The sequence below is a fragment of the Camelus dromedarius genome, chromosome 22 (genome assembly GCF_036321535.1).
Source record: "Camelus dromedarius isolate mCamDro1 chromosome 22, mCamDro1.pat, whole genome shotgun sequence".
NCBI lineage: Eukaryota > Metazoa > Chordata > Mammalia > Artiodactyla > Camelidae > Camelus > Camelus dromedarius.
Genome location: NC_087457.1, coordinates 13,932,287 through 13,955,232, shown reverse-complemented (window position 1 = coordinate 13,955,232; position 22,946 = coordinate 13,932,287). Strand labels below are relative to the sequence as shown.

Genomic DNA, 22,946 nt, shown 5'->3' with positions numbered 1-22,946 from the left:
ATGGCCACCCCAAGGGTTTGTCCCCTCTGTACTGTCAAAAGCGCTTTGTGGCTCTGTCCTTTAAGTTTGGTTCATGGTTTGATAAATGGGGGCTCATCTGTGATCAGAAACTGAATGTCAGACCTTTAGCTTGCTGCAAAATCCAATCTTGAGATCAGAAGTTGAGTGTAAACTCTTTCTCTTTGTATAATGGAGTGGTTAAGAGGACATGCTCTGAAGCAACACCCCTGAATTTGCATCTTCATTCTATCCCTTAGTAGATTTGTAACCACGGGTATGTTTTGTAACCTCTCTGTGCCTCAGTTTCATCGTCAGTAGAACAAAACGAAACAAAACAATATTACAATATTACCTCCGTCACAGGGTTGTTATGCAGATTCTGTGAGTTTGCTTATGTGAAGTGCTTAGAACAGTGCCTGGTACCTAGTCAGCCATATAAAAAATGTTGACTATTATGTGAATTTCTCTTGGAACAATCCTAATGGGTATTTCTGGGAAAACAGAGGGGGGGTGAGTGTGTTGGGAGGACAGGAAATTGGAGGGAAGGCTCAATATTATTAAATGTAGGAGATAATTGCATAAATCTATTTTCAAAATATCATCTCCTTTATACTTATAGGAACAGTTAAAGGCTAATATGAGGCAACACAGAATTAAGCACTAAATTTTATTCTGCATATTGGATGCACTGCCAGCATTCAGCTAAAGGAGAGAGGAGATGAATTTAGTGGCAGTATGCAGGGGAGTTTTTATGGAGCTGCAGGAAATGAAAGGATGGGTGGGATTTGGGTGAAGAGACGGGGAGCGCAGAGCTTGAAAGATAGCAATGGAAGGATTTTTATCTTTATAGGCAATATGTGAGACCAAGTGGGCTTTTTATTGTCTTTGGTGAATTCATTCCTTGGAAATGGTTCAAAGGGATAAAAGGGAACGGATTAATCGTTTCTGCTTGCAAGGCAGGGAGATTTAGTTGTCTATAAAGACTAGAGTATGTGGCAACTGATTGGCTACCTGGCCAGTGGTCTGAGTGTTTCCTGTAATCTGATTCTGTGCCGATGAGGTTTTTTTTAGAGGATTTTTTTCCTCTTCCATTTTTAAAAAGATTAACAGGAGGGGACTGCTGTGCTCTGAGCAGCTCCAAAGCCCACCAGTCTGTGAAGGGGAAGTTTTATTTTTCCCTGGCTCTGTTGCCTCATCCTTACCTTTCTCCAGGACCAGATGCCGACCCCAAAGACATTCTATTCTGACCTTCAGCCTCCCTCAAGCTTCTCTCTGTCTTACAGCAGACTCAAGTCCAGAATGAATTTTAGTGATTTTCAAGGAGGAAGCAAGTTACAGGAAGAACATTGTGCAACCCCTTTCTGACCTTAAACACTCTAAAACCGTTAGGAACATCATGGTTGCATCAAGTCTAGGACTGAACATTACTCCTGGGGAAAAAAAAATGAGTAAATATCCTTTCTAAGCTTGATCCAAGGCTGCTGGACAATTGTTGTGGCTTCTTATATTGGTATTTTATGGATGAAAAAAAATAGGCAATTAGGGAGTGGGTTATAATGTGATCACCTTGGATACCATTGTTTCTACTATTTATAGCTGTGCTAAAATTTGTGCTAGATCTTCAGTGACTCTCCTACCATTATTCAGAGTCTAAAAACTAAGAGCATAACTGTCTACCTAGAATTCTGACAATTGCACCTGCCTCTAGAGCGTTGGGCATGAAAATCTGTGTTTGGGTGCAAACGAATGTTACTATTTATACACTCGTCTCCCTAAAAATCCTCTCTAAAAATCTTATTTTTAAGAGGAGGAAGAAAAAATCCATGGCATAATGAAGGTTATCAGCAGGAATTCTAATCTCATTTTAGAATTCTATAGAATCTGTCCTTGAAAACACAGACTCCCCCAAATCCCAGCAAGTGTCCTGAGGACTGCCAGAGGAGCACTGGTTATTAGACAGATTTTAATTTGTGCAAACCCATTAACAAAAATCTCTAATTAAAAAAAAATCAATAGATGCCTGTGATATTAACCAGGAAAATCTAATAAGGGACCATTAAAAATTTTTTTTTCTATTCAATTAACTTAAATACAACATGATGGACTCAACAGATACTTTAATTAGATGCATATGAATAGAAATTTTGCAAAATTAAACAGACTCTGTATTTGCCACTGTTATAAGGCAAACTGCAGTGAAAGATTTACTCCAGTCCCTAATGACCGGTAATTTCCTTGAGAGGGACATGAATTCTTAGACATCCTTACAAATCAACCCTTCCCAGGAGGCTGTTTTTTGTCAAGAAATTGTACATGGTGCTGCCTGCTTCCTTCTTAATTCTTTTTTTCTGCGTGAGATATTCTTGTGGAAAACAGAAAATGTAAGTTTAAAGGGACTGTTTACCAAACTCACTATTCCAGGCTCCGCACAGTAAAAATGGCCCAAAATAAATGGCTCTAATTTACAGGGTGAACATGTGTCCACGATTGTCCTGGACAGTCTCAATTTATGCCTGTTGCCTTGGCACCATTATTAATGGCACTTCTTTTTGCTCTAAATAGTGTCTTGGTTTGGACAATAAATTATACAGTCATCCTACTAATTTATCAACCATCCCCACACCCTGTTTCATACTGCTAAGCTAGCCTTTTCAACTTCTGGTAGAAATACAGGATTTCCATGCTCATGAGAGGTTAAAATTTGGGAAATTGAAGAGTACCCATTATTGCCTATGCAAGAAGTCTGCAAACTGACATTTGCCCCTCCCTCATTTAGTCGCTGGCTGCTCCTTTCTGGTCTCCCACCTCCGACTTTATGTCCAATGCTTTTGTATTTACGATGAGTGTCAGACTCTTGTGAGATGAACTTAACATAATTCCCACTACAGTGGTTCTCCAGTCCAAGATGATTCTGGCCTCTTCTGTTTAAAAAATGACTGTCGTCTTCTAAACCAATTTGTTAACTGCAATGTATCACATATGCTTGAGAGAAATGTGTATATGTAAAATCTCGCAAAGCCACGTGGTAGCCAGACTCCAGGCTGGCTCTCAGTCATCCCTGCTTCCTGATATTTACACCCTTGTGTGTTCTCTCCTCATTGTACCAGGATTGGGGTTTTCAGCCAGCAAATGATGATTTGTCTTCCTAAGATTAGGTGTTACAAGACTACTATTTCCATTTTGTGTGTCCCATTGCTTACATGGTCTCCCTTTCTTTTTCAGATTACCTACTCTGGGGGAAGCCATGTTGTGAGCTAAGTTGTAAACAACCCTAGGAAGAGGCCCACCTGGCAAGGGGCTGAAGTGTCTGGTCAACTACAAGCAAATGAGTGAGCATGGAAGTGGATTCTCCAGCTCCAGGTAAGCCTATAGTCTTGGCCAAGGGCTTAACTGAAATTTATTGGGAAACTCTGAACCTTGACGATGCAGACTCCTAACCCTCAGAAATGGTATGAGGTAACAAATATCTGTTGTTTTAAAGTGTAAAGTTTTGGGGGGGGGTAATTTGTTAGGCAGCAATAGCTGACTGATACAGCTAAAATCCCTGCTTGCTGGGGGAATGTCAGTACCAGGAACCAGGAAAAATATGGAGATAATAAGGGCATAATCTGTCGATCTGTTCATTTAACACTTATTGATCACCTACAGGATGCCAGGTACTGTGTAACACTCTGTCCAGGTACTGAGGATGTTGGAATGAGTTAAGGATATAGAGATGAACACTTGCTTCATGAAGTTTAGAATCTAGAAACATCTGGGAAAAAAAGGAAAATTTCTAATCAATTTCTGAACATTTGCCTATTTAGAAGGTTGAGTATGTGAAAGTGTAAGGGGCATTAAATGTCAAATATACCCTGAACACTTATAGGTTTTATTGCTACTATTTAATTTATGCACATGAGTATATACCAACCCCAAATCAAATGATTCACTTGCATCACAGGAAAATTAGACCCTAGTTAATAAATTTAGAAATAATTTCCCCCCAGCTTGGAGAGTAGCTGAAATAAAACTGTGATGTTAATCACTAAGAGAAATTTGAATATTAATATACTATGGAATGATTGGTTTTAATTGAACAGTAAACACAAGGTGATAAATTTTGTCTGGTGTTAATTTACATGTGGGCTTAACCAAGAAGAAGATGGGTTGGGGGTTATTCTCCAAGGGAAACTGGCTCTGAAATTTTGGCATAGCGTCTTAATTTGGTCATAAAAATGGGAGTTATTTTTAGAATCTTAAATTCTAAGTCCACCACTGACTTTTTCAATGGTCTGAAAGAAGCAATTTACTGCCTCATATTTCTATTTATTAGCACACATTAAGTGGAGATAATAATGCTTAGATAGCTCTATCAGGAAGATTTCAAAAATAAATTGCACAGTGTTGGATAAGACTTATGCAAGAGAGAGTTATTACCTGAGTAAGAATTGGTCTTTTCATTTCCTGTGCTGCGTCATCACGATTTTAAGGAAAATTCTTGGCTGTGACTGTGTGGTCCACATTCAGAGTCGTGTTCCCCCAGCCCCCACCTTCGGATGTCAGGTTGATATTCTTGCGAGGTAGGACAGTGCTTCCACCTGCAGTACCGTGGATGCCTTTGCTCTGCACGCTAATGGAGAATCAGTGCTGACAGATCCACAGTAATCACCATTCTTTTCAACGTCCCTTCTCTCCCCAAAGCTTAAACTAATAATAATAAGCATTTTAAAGCTTTCTCATGGGAAACTTGAGCATGACTGGAAGGGAAGTCAGTTGTTCTTAGGACAGCTATTATTGTAAGAATTAATCACCGCTATTTGCAATTACTGTACCATACAATTATCACTAATATTTATGCCACTTTGGCCGCTGCTGGAGACTACCTTGCCTTTGCTGCTATTACCCCAGAACACAGAGGCAGAGTGGAAAAATAGATGAAACCCGAGGATGGAGATGACAGGTTGAGGGGATCCGATTCTCCTACTGTCAGCCCAAGATGTATTAAACAGCCACTGCCTGCTCATGTCACGACAGCAACCCACTCCGAACGGGAAGTTTTCGTTTGAAAGAAAAGAAAAGAACGCAAATAGGTTTGAGAGGATACAAATTAGAATTATTCTCAGCCTTAAACATCTATTTTCTGAGCCTGCATTACTCAGTTCTCCTGAAGCATATGATTCTTTGTCATGCACACACACATGCACAAATCTGCCATTCCCTGTTTTGCACTACATCAGTTGGACCCTCCAGGGTGACACTCCATCTGTGCTGGTGAGAGATATTTGGCTGCCATATTGGAGGGGAATGGTTAAGATTTCAGGCATTCAATTTCACTAAGCAATAAAAAAAAATGACTAGTCTTTATTTTTCTCATCTATTGATCCAACACTAATTTATAATTTAAACATATTTAAAATTGTTTATGCTTTTATTTATTTTGAGTAACTTTAAACTTACAAAAAAATCGAAGACATTGTATAAAAGTGTTTGTATAACTTTCATTCATATTTCCCCAAATCACAGTGCGATTATCAAAAATCAGGAAATAACATTGAAATAGTAGTATTATCTAATCTACAACCTTGAAGATTTCACCAGGTTTTCATTAATGCCCTTTGTTTTCAGTCCAGGATCAAATCCAGAATCCCACATTGTATGTCATTGTCCTTAGTCTACTTAATCTGGAACAATCCTCATTTATTGTTTTTTCTAATTTTACCTTGGATACTCTGATGGTTTTGAAAAGCAACATCTGAATATTTGTGATGATTTGTGAAATGTCTCTCCCATTTGGTTTTCCTTGAGATTTCCTCAGGATTAAATTCAGGACATGCGTTTTAGGGAACAGAAATATCACAGCAATGAAGTTGTGGCCTTCTTAGTGCATCCTATCAGGAGGGACATGAGATTACTGGGGAAGTCTCTTTTTTATTTAAACTTTTTTATTTTTGAGATAATCAGAGACTCACAGGCAATTGAAAAAATCATACAAATAATCTCATAGACCCTTTGCCTAGATTCTTCCAATGTGAACAGCTTCCACAGTCATAGTGCAGTACCAGGATATTGATACTCGCACAGTCAAGATACAGAATGTTTCCATCAACAAAGGGATCCTTCATTTTGCCCTTTTTAGCCACATACACGTCCCTTCTCCCTCACCCTTTTCTTAGCCCTTTGGCAGCCACTATTCTGTTATCCACTTTTATAACGGTGTCATTTCAAGAATGATTGATAAATGGAATATAAACTTTTGGGATGGGCTTTTTATTTTTCATTCAGCATAATTCTCTGCAGATTCATCCAGGTGGTTGTGTACGCCAATAGTTTTTTTCCTTTTTATTGCTGAATAGTATTTCATTGTATAGGTGTATCACAGTTTAACTACTCACTTGTTGAAGGATGTTTGGGTTACTTCACTTGGGGGATAATAAGAACAAAGCTGTCATAACCATTTCTGTATGGGTTTTCATGTGAACATAAAGTTTTTCATTTCTCTGGGATGCATGCCCAGCAGTGCAATTGCTGAGTCATTGTGATTGTTGCATGTTTAGGTTTTTAAGAAACTGCCAGACTTTCCCAAAGCAACTGTACCATTGCACATTCTGACCTGCAAAGTATGAGTGATTTAGTTTTTTTGCATATTCACCAGCATTTAGTATTGCCACTATTCTTGGTTTAGCCATTCCAATAAAAGTACAATGATATCTTGTGTTTTTTAATTGAATTTTGCTCATGGCTAATAATATTTAGCATCTTTTCTTATGCTTATTTGCCATGAATATATCCACTTTGTTGAAATGTCTGCTCATGTCTTGCCCGTGTTCTAATATAATCATTTGTTTGTTTTTCTGTTGTTTTGAGGAGTTCTTTACATATTCTAGATTCCAATCCATTGCTGGATATAAGGTGGGCAAATATGTTAACCCTAGACTGTAGCTTGTATTTTCATCCTCTCAACAGGCCCTTTTACAGAGAAAAAGCTTTAAATTTTGATGAAGCCCAATAATCATTTTTTTAATAGATTGTTCTTTCTGGGTCAAATCTAACAATTCTTTGCTTAGCCTTAAATCCTGAAGATTCTGCCATATCTTCCCTCCAAATTTTAGAGTTTTATATTTTCCACTCAAGGCCATAATCTATTTTGGGTTCATTTTTGCCTATGGTATAAGACTTAGGTGAGGTGTTTTGGGTTTTTTGTGTTTTTGTTTTTGTTTTTGTTTTGTGGTCCAGGGGTGCCAACTTTCTCCAGCACCATTTGTTGAAAAGGCGACCTTTCCTCCATTGAATTGCTTTTACACCTTTGCCAAAAATAATCCAGGCATTTTTTTCTCAGACTGCTCCTGGGTGCTCTATTTCATTTCACTATTCTGTATTTCTCTCCTTTCACTAACATCCATAGTCCTGATTAGTGTATCTACATACACTGAAGACTGAATCCTCCCTCTTTAATCTTTTTCAAATAGTTTTATCTGTTCTAGTTCCTTTGACTATCCATGTGAATTTTAGAATAATCTCATATAAATCTACTATGTTATCTTGCTTCCATTTTGATAGGAGTTGTGGTAAACTTGTATATTAATCTGAGGAGAACTGACATCTTTACTATGCTGACGGTTTCAATGCATGATCACAGGAGGTTTCTAAGAAAGGAAGCCATACAGATAGTAAAGACAATCTCCAGATCCATCCATGTTGCTGCAGATACCATTATTTTATTATTTTTAATGGCTGAGTAGTATTCCATTCTGTGTATGTGTATGTGTATGTGTATGTGTATGTGTATGTGTATGTGTATGTGTGGTATATATATATACACCACATCTTCTTTATCCAGTCATCTGTGGATGGACATTTAGATTGCTTCCATGTCTTGGCTATTGTAAATAGTGCTGCTATGAACATTGGGGTGCGTGTATCTTTTCAAATTAGAGTTTCCTCTGGATATATGCCCAGGATAGGATTGCTGGATCATACAGTATGTCCATTTTTAAGGAATTTTTTTAAGGAACTTTAAGGGAGTTTTTTAAGGAACTTCCATACTGTTTTCCATCATGGCTGCACCAAACTACATTCCCACCAGCGTGTAGGAGGGTTTCCTCTTCTCCACACCCTCTGCAGCATTTATTGTTTGTGAACTTGTTAATGGTGGCCATTCTGACTGGTGTGGCATGGTACCTCATTGTAGTCTTGATTTGCATAATAACTGCATGATGGGTATTGATATTCACAGTGTGGTGAACATATCTGAAACATGATGATGTTTAAGAGGTCAGGTCCTGTAGTCAGGCAGAGATGGATTCTGCTCTTTTATTGAGTGTATGACTTTGAGCAAGGTAACTCAGGCTTTCTGAAGCTTAGATTTGTCATTCTGAAATGGAGGTAACAATGGTTACTGTATCATCGAGTTGTTAGGATTTATCATAATAATGTATGTAAAGCATATAACACAATGTCTGAAACATAATTAGGGTTTGATTAATGTTGCATTTTTGTCTTTATGGATCTACAGATATCATTAACAACTTTTATAGCTAGAGAGCATTACATTTCTGGAGTTTCAAAGATGTTTGCTGAGGCTACTCTGTGTACACACCACACTCAAAGAAGCAGACAGCTGGGTGAAATTCAGCATAGTGGGCACTGTTTCATTTTTAAATATATTAAATAAATAATTTGCTTTCTAAAGATGACTTTTAAAAATATGTTTGTTTGGCATCTTGTAGACACAGTGGCAGTCTCTGTTGTCCCGACCATGTGTCATTCTCTCCTGGTCTAGAACACTTATCAAATAGCTAGAGTCAGCTGTGGTAGCCAGCCCTTCACTGGCTGCATTCTTGGGGGAGACACAGCATGCTTTTAATTTTGAAAATCTCTCTATTTTGGGATATCAGTGCATTTTCATATTTTGGATCACAGAGCCAGGTCCTGGTCTTTTTAGAGGTAATTTGCAGAAGCAGCTCTTCATGAGAGGTGATTTGTGCTTCCTGCCACTTTCAAATGACTCTTTTCTGCAGAGGGTTAATTTTAAGGGAAATAAAACACACGAGCTCAAACATTTCTATTTAATAATGAGATTTTGCAGCTCAGTGCAAACCTTGCTGTTATTGATTTTTTCTCAAAGATGTTAATTTATCACAGGCTTAATTCTGTGTGGAGCATTCTCAATTATAATATTTCTCCTTCTTTACGTCCTGGAGAATTTCAAGATGACACATGTATTTCCTGTCCCTCCTTCATTTCTCCTAACCCTGTTTCTCCCAGCCTTCTGCTTGGCTGACCATAAGAAGTGTTTTGGAGTCTTTTCTGTTGACCTCATGAAACTATCCTTTATTAATACCCCTTGGCATCCAACAACTTCAAGGTGATGGAGTCCAGGAGTGACATTAATTATTTAGAATTGAATAACCAGAAAGGAACAAGCCACTTCCCTTCACCTTTTCACTCTCCCTTGGCAGCGTGGGGGGGGATTGCCCAAGCCAAGCAAAATGGGGCAAAGGCACTGACGGGAAAGGCAGAGATGGATCAACAAATCAGAGCAAGGAGGTCAGCTGGCTTGTCTGATCCCTGTGTTCCACCCAAAGAAAAGGCAGAGCTCTTCATAAGACTGCACATGAACAACAAGGGATCGTAAAGACAGTCCAGCTCTGTGCTTTCTTATTCAGATGAGAAAACTGAGGCTCGAAGAAGTAAAATAATCGGTCCGAGGTCACACAGGGAACTGATGGGTGGTCCCATGGTTTTTTTGCAGGACAGAATAAAGTCCTGTTGGAGAGGCAATTTAAAGGAAATGTCCTGTGTTTTGAAACTGAGAGTTTCACATAGGTGCACCCTGGTAGAGTTTTCAAGTTTGACACTTAATCATACCAGAGAAGAAAATGTGTGAAGCCACTTATAAACATTTCTGCAAGATTCTCATTAAGACTGCAGTGGTTTTCCTCTTGACTCCGGGGCATGTGTGACAATTAGCGTGCCTCCTGGATCTGCAGGACCCCTCAGCCCACACTGCATTCCAGCTGGTCCCCTCTTGCACTTGATTAATGACATGTATGTCGATATCAGTCTGCTGGACTTTTTCTCATACTGACAAACAGCTTACAGTTTATTTCCATAAGAATCTCCCCAACCAGAGTAAACACTGTCAGTAGGGACGATATGTTTTAATTCTTTCTAGCTCCATGGTTCCTATTTTATTGTTCATGCCATACTGGATGCTCAGCCAGTACATGTCCATCCATTGATGAGTGCTTATTTGCAGGACTATTTATGACTACTCTGCCTCCCATCCTGAATTACACTGGCTGTAGAAAAACCACTCACGTGTCTGAGGAACCATCAGTTCTAGAAACAGACGAACTCCATCATATGTAAGGGTCCTCCTGAGAAACCTTGCATATCCTCTAACATTAATTAATTGTTTCTAGATGTAAAAAATTCTTCTGGGTTTACATTTGTGCCTTTCAATCTCAAGGCTCTTACTAGCTTGTGTGTAAAGATGGATCTGCTATTCTCTCACTGATTTCTGAAAGTTTTCATATCCTATTAGAGAACTGTCTGCAAGGGCAGATTATTATTGCATTATCAGCAAGGGCAACTGAGTCATAGAATGAGTTCCTTCCAAGGGATAAGCTGTACTCTGATGGTGTAGGAAATCCTATAATGCATTAAAATGTTTCCAGTGAAGCTTAATGAATGCATCACAGTTAAAAATAATTCAGTCTGTCCTGATGATTGATTTGAACCACACGATAGAGACTGGCAGCTAAGTCCCCTTTCTCTGTCTCTCAAACATTTTCCATGCAATGAAGATTAATTCCTTTTTATCGTGTTGATGAAATAATAATAGAGTCATAAAACATAACAGAACAAGAGAAAGTTGACAAAGTATGTGCTTGATTAATTGCCTTAGTAGATTACAGTTGCTGACTGAAGTGTTTTTTATTTCTCAATCTTCATCTTTCAATGTTTTAATATGTAGTGCAAAAAATATATATTTACCAACCCCCACCTCTATTAACAAAATGCATGTGTCAGAGTACTCAAAGCATGAAAAACCTAATATCTGTTTAGAGTCTTTAGGTTATGACAGGCTGATTGGGTTGACTTGTCAGCCAGGAAAGGAAGATAATTAATCAGAGCAACCTGGCATTTCAGGCATTTGGACTCTCTCTTCTCAAGTGATGTCTGGCTTCTGTCTTGCAAAACCGAAGGTCTAAATACCTCAGAAAAAACACAAGAACTATTCTCAGTGGCACCTGCCCCTGTGTTGTCTTAGTCCTGGTCTCAACCAACATGGGCTTGGTCATGGGATCCTATGAGAATCTCATGGGTAAGAAGATGACAGAGAGGTTCGAGAATTGGCCACTGAGTTGTATTCAGTTGACTGGGGCAACATTAATCAGAGTTCAGGGTTCTCAGAACTTTTTCTCTTTTTGTTTTTTTTTTTTCAGTCCTAAACTATGCTATTTTCCTATCTATCTGAATTTGTTCACTCTTTCATTCATTTATTTTTCTCATCTGTCTACCATGTGAAAAAAAAACTGGAATACAACAATTAACATCAGATGCATGATTGCTGTTCTCAGAGAACTGATAGCCTGTTTAGAGAAAAGGATATTAAACATGTCATTTTGATAAACTGTGATGGGTGTTATGATAGTGAAGATATAGGGCGCTATAGAAACACACAGTGAGAGATGTGTAGACCTAATGTCCTCTAGCACATTAAGGAAGACAGACCACCTGTAGATGGAGATGTTTAAGCTAAAATCTACAAATTTAGAAGGAGTTAGCAAAGTGACATGATATTATTCGATGATGGGTGGATGTTGTGGTTGTCATCCTCTACTGCCTTATTCAAAAACCTTATGTTAAGAGTTGTCATTTTAGTAATTCTGGAGTAGCTTATATGAAGCAAACCTTTCTGCAGAAAACAGTTGCAAGCTTAGGGAAAAAAATGTAAAAACCATCTATGTAAGTCACTAAAGAGAAGCCAAAGGTAGGAAGAAACTTGAGAAGATTCACTCCTGAAAGAAGAAAATCTCACTGGGTGAGGTCTGTGATTTTACAGATTGTACCCTGGGAGCACATGGGGCTGGACAAATAGAAGTTAAGCAGAAAAACTCAGCCTCAGAGGTGGCTGGAAATCAAAGAGGGAAAATCCTTCATGTAATCTTGTGAGCTACAGAGATGTTGCCCCAATTCTGCTTATAAAATCTCCTCAAAAACTCCAGTGACCCCTGAACTGCACGTGTCCTGGGAAGATTACAGATGCCCAGAAGAAAGCAAAAGATTTTCAGCTGTAAAACATAAGCAAGAGGTTCCAGCTCCTGCCTAACACAGGAGATACAGAGTTTAAAGTCGAGTCCTATCAATTTGAGACATCTCAGAGCCGGGCTTTAGTTGTATGTTTAAGCTTTTTGGAGCCCTGTTACTCTGAAGATTAAGTCTGGGACTGGTCACAGCTTTCTCTTTGCTGCCTTTGAAGGAGATAAGATACTCTTTGTCTGTTTCAAACAAGGCCCTCTGGTTTTCACCCCTAGTTTTTAATTGCTTATTAATTGCCCTCAGATTATTATTACCTTTTTCCAGGGCTCAATTTAACCACCAAGTTCTATTGTTCTTATAGTTACTATTGTATATTTCTCAAAGACCTGATAAATTACACCAGCGAGTGCATTCTCTTCCATTGATATATCAACCCACTGGTGAAAGGTGAAGCATTTGGATCACCAGTTTTTGTAGGGACTATCTGTGATCCACTGACCACCACTAATGGGATTGGTAGCCTGGCAACAGGTGATCCAGCTCAAAAATGTGACCTTATTGGTTGCTGTTCCTGATCAGCCAGACACCAACTACTGCCATTTAGAAGTGTATTCTTAGGTAGAGTTTAGCATGCAGGATGTTTAGGAATCACACCTGTAAAAGAAAGAAAGCAGAACCTGGATTTGATAGACTAAGAAGTCCAATATAATGCCTGAGCCACCCAGGAGCTCAGGAACTAGGAAAGTTTGTCAGTATTATTCCCACTGAGACAAGGTGGCTAGGCCTTTGCACATTACATGCAATACACCATGTTGTATACAGGCTACCCCAGGAAGGTCTGTAACTTGTGCAGTTTGGTTCTCAGCCACTGAGCCAATCCCTAAAGAAGATGACAGCTAAAGGCAGTCTGCTAACAGCTCTCTCAAACACTGGGTCAGCAGGTGCTTTCATGGAAGGGGATTTGGGTGGTTTATCAGAGTATTCATCACAATCCACATCCGCTGTCTTGGACCCTTAGTTGATAAGCTTAATGGTAACAGGCAATACTCCAAAAGGGCAGAACGGAGAGACAGAAAGAGACTGGTTCTCTGAATCATGGAAACATCTAGGTCAGGAATTCTTACTAGGATGTTTTCCATATCTCATTGCTTGCTGTCACCATTGTTAGCTGGATTTGCAGTTACTGAAAACTGAAAATATCTTAACAGATGGGAGAAGGAGAGAAGGGCAGGTTGCACGTTGCAGGCACAGTTAACATCTTGTGAAACAGCCAAGATGCTAGAGATCACGTATCTTCTGAATAACTGAAACAAGTCTAGTACAGGTAAAATGTATATTGTACAGGATAGAGAGGAAAGAAGGACAACTGTAGAAGTAAGCAGTGGTGAGATCACGGAGAGCCTCTCAAACTTCATTGTGCAGTTGATTTAATCCTAAGGGCGAGGGGAAGTCAGTCAGGTTTTCAGTAGGAAAGTGATATAATAAAATTGTGTTTTTTGAAAGCTCTTTCCAGCTCCACTAAGGAGCTTAGCTTGGAGAGACCAAGGCAAGATACAGAGAGACCGTTTAGGAAGTAATTGCTGTAATCCTGATGAAAAGGGGCTTGGAGCAGAGTGGTAGCACTGGGATGGAAAAAAGAAGTCAACAGAATCAGAGCTATTAACTGGTCAAAACCAGTTGCACCAATTATAGACCAGTTCAATGAGAAAGCACTTGGAATTGGGGCTGTTTCCCCAGTTCTGTCTTCTGCATATGCATTTCTTGATTCTCAACATTCTTTTATTTATATTGTCCCCCTAACCCCCCTCCCCACCATCACACATGTAGCACAGATACCAGCCCAGGTTCCTTAAAGCAGGATCTCTCTCCCTCTCTGTCCGTCTCTTCCTCACTGCTGAATTGCTGGCACCTAATTAATATATGGGACACATATGGCTTGTGATCAGTAGACATTTGTTGACTAACGGAATGATGACTGATTGATATCGAAGCCTTACTATTAAAAAACCGATACTACTGAGGCCTTGGGTTCATCCTTGAGAAATTAGCAAGTGGGATAAAAATAAAACTGTTCCTTTGATAGAAGAACAAATCATCTCTATTTAAGCAGATAGAATAAACAAGATCCACAGAGGAAATACAAGATAGACGGACGCCATAGAGACACAGTGTATTTGAGATTTTACTCTGTATATCAATTTAGCATGCTTTTTGACTCCATGGCATAAGTACTTTCTCACATCATTAAAATTCTTCGTAAACATAATATTTAATTGTTGAACAATATTCCATTCTCTACAGAGACACCATAATTCATTTAACTGTTCTATTGTTCAACATTTACTTTAATTTTTTTCTGTTACAAGTAAACACACTTGTGCATTAGTCTTTTTCAACATGTCTGATTATTTCCTTAGTAAGAACTCTTGGAAGGGAGAAAACTGCTTAGAAGTATAAATATATTAAATGTTACCAAGACTTATTCCTAAATAACTTCCTAAGATAAGTGTGTAATTTATATTCCCATAGTCTCTAAAAGTAACCATTTCATAACACCCTCCAACATTAACATTTATTTTAGTCTGTTCGTTTAGAGGCAAAAAAAGATTAATCTCAATATTTCCATTTGTATTTCTGTGATTACTAAAGCCATAAATATTTCAGCTATTTGCAGTATCCCTTTTGTATTTTGTACATTTGTACAGTATATTTTCTCCTTTTGTTCTTAGTGATTGTCTCAATCTATTTGTGTGAAGTTTTTTCTGAATTAAGCATACAACTATTTATCTATTATATTTGTTTCAAGTATGTATCATGACTGTAGATTTTAGAAGAACATTTGACCTAATGTCAGTAACAGTAGAAGCTCTGAAGGTAAAGGCAAATCTAATCTAAGTTAAAGCGGAAAAGTACCTTCCTCTGGGGAGTAGAATGAGCTAAAGTTTGGCCCAAGCAAACGAACTAAGGATTTGCCTGAATAGAGTTCCAGTGGAACCTAAAGGATTCAGGATTTCACAGGATCAAGAGGAAGTCGCATTCAGTAAAGCGAGCTTCCCAGACAGGGTGTGCTAATTTTTCTCCAAAAACAAGGTCGGTCATGGCTGAGAGACCAGGCACAGAGCATAAAGCAGTCGTAATTTATCTTTTCTGAGCTAAGGATTAGACCATCTTTGATATCTTAGATACATTCTTTTCCAACCTGTAGCCTTTAACCTCACACATCTCTCCTCTGAAGCCATAATATTAAGGAAATTTTGAAAGACTTTTTATCTAATATCTGGAGCAAAGCCGGGGGGAAAAGGGCAGATGCTAAAGAGAGCAGAATTGAATTCTAAGACTTCTGTGAAGCTGGGGAAATTAAGAAGATCTCCCCGAAGAGCATTTTGATTGTGGGAGAGAAAAGAGAGACAGCTCTGGAGACAACGTTAGCAACGAGACAGCAGGTAGGTGCAGGGAGTCGACCCGACCACAGACCAGTTTAGAACTCGCCTTCCCTGGTGGCTTGAATAAGTATGTTAACAGCCAAAGGAAAATCTTCAAAAACCAAACACCTGGGACGAGGAGAATCTATATTTTTCTTCTGAAATCATGCTCTTTGGCACATGTGCAGCTTCTAGGGGATCTAGGCCAGCTGTGCGCCCTGGGAGCTGGCACAGACACAGGGACGCGTGCCTGGTGGCTATGCCACGTCTCCCAACTTGAGTTAAGCTCCTCGAAATGGCACCGACTGAGAATGTCCTTATTAACACCATTACCATGCCACTAAGCTGTTTTCCCTTAATTTGAGCTGAAATTTATTATATTCAAACCTATTAAACAATTTCCTGAAATCTACTGCCACCACAGTGTCTTGCTTTTTCCAGGCTTACTTGCACGTAGACTCAATTGTCATTTAGCAACAGGAAGGAAAAAAAATCACCTTCCTTATCTCCCGGCTTCTTATTTATTCAGAGTTCCCTCAGGCTTTTCAGTGTTACCCAAAAGAAGCTGCCTTGCTCTCAGTCATTCTGTTCTTTAAGTATCATGGAAATTGGCTTTAGGAGGCAGCCAATGAAAAGGCAAAAAGGAAAAGCTTACTGTGGTTAGCCGAAAATTAAAGTAGTTCATAAAAAGGAAATTTTTTTTTTTATTTGCATGAATGCTTTCCTCTTTTCAAAGCCTTTTTTTCTTTTCTTTTTTTTTTTTTTTAAGATCTTAAATCTTGGAGCTGTTTGTCTTCCCGGCTCCCTGCACCATGCCTCCTCCTGCCTAGAATGTCCCAGTCCCCATCTCTCGCCCATCTCAGCTCCCATCCTGCACATCTATCTCAGCATCAAAACAGAACCCTGCGCTGATCATTGTGCTTTACTTCAGCATCACAGGAGGCATCTGAGTGTCGTTTATTCACCCATCCACTTAGCATCTTATTCAACAGACCAACTAGAAGCCAGATGCTAGGAAAATACAAAGGCTCATTCATTTGCTCACATTATTCTAGGCATGCCCCCTAATTTTTCTCTTCCCTCATTTTGTTTTAATTTTACATATATTTTATAGGAATTTATCAGTTTCATCTGGATTTCAAATTTATTACCTATGATAATCCATTAAATACATTAAAAGTCTGTATAGTTACATCCTCCTTTTAAATTTCTATTCTGTAGCTACACCACCTTTTCATTCTCCATTTTGTTTATTTGCACCTCTCTCTCTTTGTGGTTTTTGTTTGGTTGGTTGGTTTTTGTTTGTTTGTTTGGCTAGTCCTGGCAGAAGTTTGTTTTAACAATCTTTTGGAAGAATCAGCCTTTCATTGTTAATCTTCTATAGTGTTTATATATTGTCTGAATTTCATTGAATCTGCTATTATTTTCTTGTTCCTTTCTTCTTTTTTACTTCTAGTGTCTTCAGGTTTGATTTTTTTTTTCTCTCTAACTTCCTGAATGGAGGGCTAAATTATTTACCTTCCACCTTTCTTCTTTCTTGATAAATGTAGGCATAACTCTACGTTTCCCTTTAAGCACTGTTGTCTCTGTGTTTCACAATTTGTTTTTTAACACATTAATTAGCATTTATTTTAAATACTTCTTAGTTTTCTTTAACATTTCCTTTTTTAACCTGAGTTACTTAGTAATTAGTTTCCAAACACATTGGATTTTACAAAAATAATACTTCTGTATTATATTGATTCTTTGAAATTCATTGAGACTTCCTTTGTATCTTATTATGGGGCCATTTTCTTTCTTTTTTTTTTTTTTTTTTTGGTCAGTGTTCATGTGTGCTTAAAAATGCTATCTCTTGTCTTTGAGTGTGGATTATTTATTAATTTTTTTTAGTTTTCAAAATCTCTGATTTTACTTCCTGCTTAATCTCCTAATTTCTAAAAGAGGTGTAAACATTCTCAGTAATGGTTACCTCTATCTCTTAACATTCCTTCCAGTTCGTGCTTGATATATGTGGCATCTACATTGTTTGTTAGGTGAATATGTGTATGTGTCCAACTGTTTTGTGATACTTTGTATAAGAACATAACGTCCTTCTTTGAACAGTGTGCTGCCTTTGCTTTAAATACTAATTTAATCAGATCCTATAAAACAACCCTAAATTTTCCTTGGTTCATTTTTGTTTGAGATATCACTGCATATCCCTTTATTTATAACCATTCCCCTCTTACTTTAAGTATGTCTCCGGTCAGCAGATATCTTGTTTTATTTTCAACTAAATCTTAGTCTTTGCCTTTTAATTGATATGTATAGTCCATTTAGAATTACTTTAATTATTTTTATGGTGGAATTTTGTTTCATCATACAATTTCCTATTTTCCATTGACTCTTTTTATTCATTATTTTTTTTTCCTGGATCAAATAAAAAACAAACCAAGGCTTAAGTAAGGAGAGTCTTTGCTTAAGAAGTATTACAGTGAGAGGAGAAGGACAATTGCAAAAGAGAGAACTCTCAGATCTTGACATCTGCTAGCATCTTAAAGATCAGGCAGAAAGGAATTTTGTTGTACAGGGAATAGTAAACAAGGCTGCAAAGAATGAAGCATGGGGGAGTGAGGTGAACGGTTGAACAGAAAACGTCTTTACTTGAGGTCAGCAGATACTTGGGAGGGGCCATTAAGAAGGACTGAATATTGAAGGCACATTGCAGTCCTGGAAGGGAGATTTTAATTTCTCCTGTATATTTGTGCAACAAAAACTGTGTTCTTATATTAATTAGGTGATTTTTAAAGCATTCTTATGTCCATCAGTATATTTCTTATGGTTTGAAAAACAATTACCTGCTATTTCAAACTGATTTATATCCAGAATTTTTCAGTTCTGCTTATTCTTACTCTCTTCCTCAAAGTCACAATCTTTAAATTGAGGAACATTAAAAACACACATAGTTTATCAAAACCCATGATTCTTCCAGGGGAATTCTTAAAGTCAGTAGTATATTCTGTGTCTTGTCATGTGGATAAGGTGGCTTTGATGGGCTTATCCAGCAAGCTCTCTTTATTTGTTCACTAGTCTCATGGTATCCACCCTGCAGGCAGTCACCTGTCTACAGAGCAAGTCAAAGAACATTGCTTCCTTAGCTATAAGCCAATGCATCTCCTATAGATATTTTAAGATACGGCTCCAAATCTCTTTTCCTACTTCAGTAACTATCATTGCCCTCTTCCATCATTACTTACTGCACTAAATATCTTTCTATTCCTCTTGGCCTTTATACATGCTCTGGCTCTTTTCTTTTACCTATTCATTATGATATGGTAAAAATATATAGGTGTTGGGTAAATCATAACTGAATTCAAACTCCAGCTCTGCCAATTACAGGTTATATTATTAGTAACAAATTACCCAGTGTAATTGACCTTTAATTTCTTCATCTATAAAGTGAAAATAAAAATACTTAATTGGATGTCTGAGAAGATCAAATCAATTAATAGATGTAAAACATTTATTATTATAGTTATCCTAGTAAGTACTCAGTCAATATTTGTTTAATCAGTTCACACCATAGCAAGCAATAATTCCAGGTATTTACCTCATCAGCATCTACCTATTTGCTGTTATTCCAAGCAATACAATCTATCAATCAGTAATTTACTATATTATCATGTTGCATTATTGAGCTTTCCAAGCACATGACTTACCTCAGCATTATAAATAAATATATAGTTGTATCCCTTTATAATTTCTAGGAGTGTTAATAAAAAGTAAGTAAATAATTAACCCCGTCTACACTGCTCACTGCATTCTATTTTCCAGCCTCCCTTCTCTATGATTTAGTCCTGGACATCATTTCACAGAAACTATCTTGTCCATTAACTACACCCATGAAAGTCATAGAAGGGTTTAAATTGTACCCTTTTAAATGTTTACCTTATAGAGAAGAAGGGAGACTAATTCTGCTAAAATTTTACCCTGGGACCATGTGTCTTGATGAGCAGCCATTTTTAAAAGGACAGAGCAACTCCCAGAGTATCAGCTCACCCACTGCATACGGTTACCACATACGGCCATTTATCCAGTTTGCAAATAATTGCTGGCCCTGGGAATAGAGTGACTGACAAGACAGACTTGGTGATTAGACCTCTCTTGTTTTACAGTCTGGCATTGGAGATACACAATGAACAACTAATTACAGCAAAGCATGGTAAATGTTGGGAGAAAGTATGTCCCAGGTCAGTGGGAACACAGAGCAGAGGCATCCACAAAATAAGCAGCATTTGGGATTTAAGCCCAAGTAGCCATTTCCGAAGAAACTCCTCCAGAAAACCTGTTTGTTGCAGTTAAGCTGTTCCAAATCCTGAAAAAGAAAAGATGATTTAAAAAAAAAATCCCTTAATCACTTAAAACATCATCTCAACCGTCTAATTCTTCCTGGAGCTCCTGGTAATTATGGTACATTTTCACCCTCAATTGTCAATGAAAAAATCCTTCTGTAGGCCATTCCTGTCCTACTGTTCGACCAGGATTTTTTCTTTTTTTCTTTCTTTTTATTTTTTAACAAATCGACCAAAACAAAAGCCCTGCTTCAGCTTAGATACTGGAGAAGCTACATTCTACCTGGTCCAAGCTGTTGTCAGCAGAAAGCCAAGTCTACACTGAAAAAGCAGGCCGCCTTGGGAGATAGTACCATCACTGTGATAGAAGTGATTAGAGTAGAAACTGACAATCACCTTTCAGGGAACCAGGGAATGGTCTTATCCACAGAGTGAGAAGTTGAAAGAATGATTGGTTCCTAATGACCACAGTCTTGCAAATTCAGATATAAATCATACACACACACACACACACACACACACACATATATAATACAGTGTATTATGGGGGATATGGGAGTCCAAAGGAACAAAAGATTAATTTAATTTTCATTTAAAGGTAATAGAGAAAGCTTTATGGGAAAAGGTGCTATTTGACTTATATTTAAAAGTGATGGAAAAATTTCAGTGACATCAGAAAGGAAGATACAGAACATTTTTAGATCTTCCTGGTCTGTTGTAGCTCGAGCAGAGACTATTGAGGTTTTTTGATTGAGATAAACATAGAAAGAGAAATCCAACTGTAGAGCCACCCAAGTAACGGACAAGACTCTCTGATTCTGAATTGTATTCTTTTCAAAAGAATCTGATTCACATTCTGTCCTGATTCTTTCCAGAGAATATTCCTTTGGTCTGAACTAACAAATATTTATTTTGGAACTGAAACTATCTCTATGTTGAAATGACTCCTTAGTGGGATTGAGGACTCAAAATCTGCCCTGAAATCAATTCCATGCACATGAACATGTGTCCCCCTTATAGATATGTATATGTATATATCTGTGTGTGCTTTAATTTGTCGTTAGAGAAGACCTGATATATAATATTGTCCACAGTCCCTTTAGCATCCTGGAAGGAGCAGAAACAAAGAGGCTTGTGACCAGAAGGGACAGATGTCCCCTCATTTGAACCTGTCAATAAAATTGTTGGCATCATTCTGGGTACGGTACTGAGCTCATGAGGATCTCACAGATTTCTGCTTTACTGCTTTCTTGGATGCAGGTACCAACTAAAGGTACCAGTTACTACTGGTACTTTACCAACAGTGTCAGCAGGCCTGCCTGAAAAACATTTTTTAAAATGAGGATGTATTTGCTGAAGTAGCTAAGTTCTGCCATGTTGTTCAACCAAACTTAAGCCAATATAGCTAAAAGAGACCCCTGAGAATTTAAATGACAGCCAAATCACCCATGTCTGAACACGTTATCTCATACAATCATCTTTCAATAGCAAGTCTTAGAGCAACTATGAAGAAAATACGTTTAATTCTTTAATAATGTATTAATTAATGAAAACCCAAAGGTGGAACCCAGAGCGTAATCACCCTGTGGTATTGAAATAATGAGCAAGACAGTGCTGAATACTCCAGAGGTTTGGACTCCTGCAAATGGCAGACACAGTCTTGCTTTTTAATGGTTTGGAATGGATGATTAATGTAATTCGTTTAACTCACCCAAAACATTTACTAAAGTGTTGTCTTACACACCTGGAATACAGCTACAGACAAAAACAAAAACAAAAGCAGCAGAAATGTCTCTGCCCTCATGAAACTTACATTCCAGTGCAGAGATATCAGCAGTAAATGAAACCGACCAATAAAGGGTAGATCAGATGGGGATCAAAACTATGGAGAAATAGAAAGCAAAGAATAAAGATAAGGATACAGGGGCAGGGGTGGGTGGTAACTGCCATTTCATGGCATCACTGATTCCATGGCAGATAAACTGAAATTTGGAGGAACTGAGCAATGAAGCCAAATTAACAGTTGAAAAATACGAGGGTTGGGGGAACCAATGTCCATGCACTCAAAAATCCGAATATAATTTCACAGTTGGCCCTCTGTATCTGCGGTTCTGCATCTGTGGATTCAGCCAACCCCAGGTCGTGTAGTACTGTGTATTTACTATCGAAAAGCAATCTGCACGTAAGTGAATCCATGCAGTTCAAACTCGTGTTATTCAAGGGTCAACCGTATTAACTGTAAGGAGAGAATGCCTGGCAGTGGAAACAGTACAGTCAACCATCCGAAGGCGAGACTATGCTTGGTTGTTCAAGAAACATCAAGGAGATTAGTGTGGCCAAAGTATAATGATGAGGGAGGAGAGTTGAAGGAGATGAGACGAGTAAGTTTGCAAGTAAGGCAGCTCACATGAGTCCCTAAGGTCATTGGACAAGTTTGGCTTTTACTCTGAGTGAGATGGGGGGACATCACAGAGCTTAGAATAAGGAAAGGACGTGGTCCTGCCTGAGTTTTGAAAAGACAACTCTCTATTGAGAATAGACTGTGGGGGAGGATTGGGTATTGGGAAGGGCAGAAGCAGGAGGACCCATAAGAAAGCCATTGGAAGATGGCCTAATACAAGTGGAAGACGATGGTTTCTGGTAGGGAACTGGGGAGGACATGGGAAGCATTAGACAGATTCCGTATGTATGTGATGACAAGGATTTGCTGTATGTTGCATGTAAGTTATGATAAAGGAGAGGAGTCAAGGATGGTTCTGCCTTAAGGATGAAGTTGCCATTAGCTGAGATAAAAACGACTAAGAGAGGAGCGTCTCTGGAGAAAGGGAAATCACAGACTTTGACTGGAGGCATGTCAAGCGTAAGGTGCCTATTAAACATCAAAGTATACGTGTTAGGTAGCCAGGAGGAAAGAAGCATTTAGAATTGGAAGTAGAGTTCATGG

At 38.3% G+C, this 22,946-nt stretch overlaps 1 long non-coding RNA gene across 1 annotated transcript in view; it reads left to right on the top strand.

Moving 5' to 3' along the window:
* The window catches only part of LOC116149130 (uncharacterized), a 66,764-nt gene that overhangs the window by 26,047 nt on the left and 17,771 nt on the right, over positions 1–22,946 (top strand). Inside the window, exon 4 of the long non-coding RNA XR_004132743.2 lies at positions 3,223–3,360. This is a non-coding gene — a long non-coding RNA (uncharacterized LOC116149130). The remainder of the gene's footprint in view (positions 1–3,222; positions 3,361–22,946) is intronic.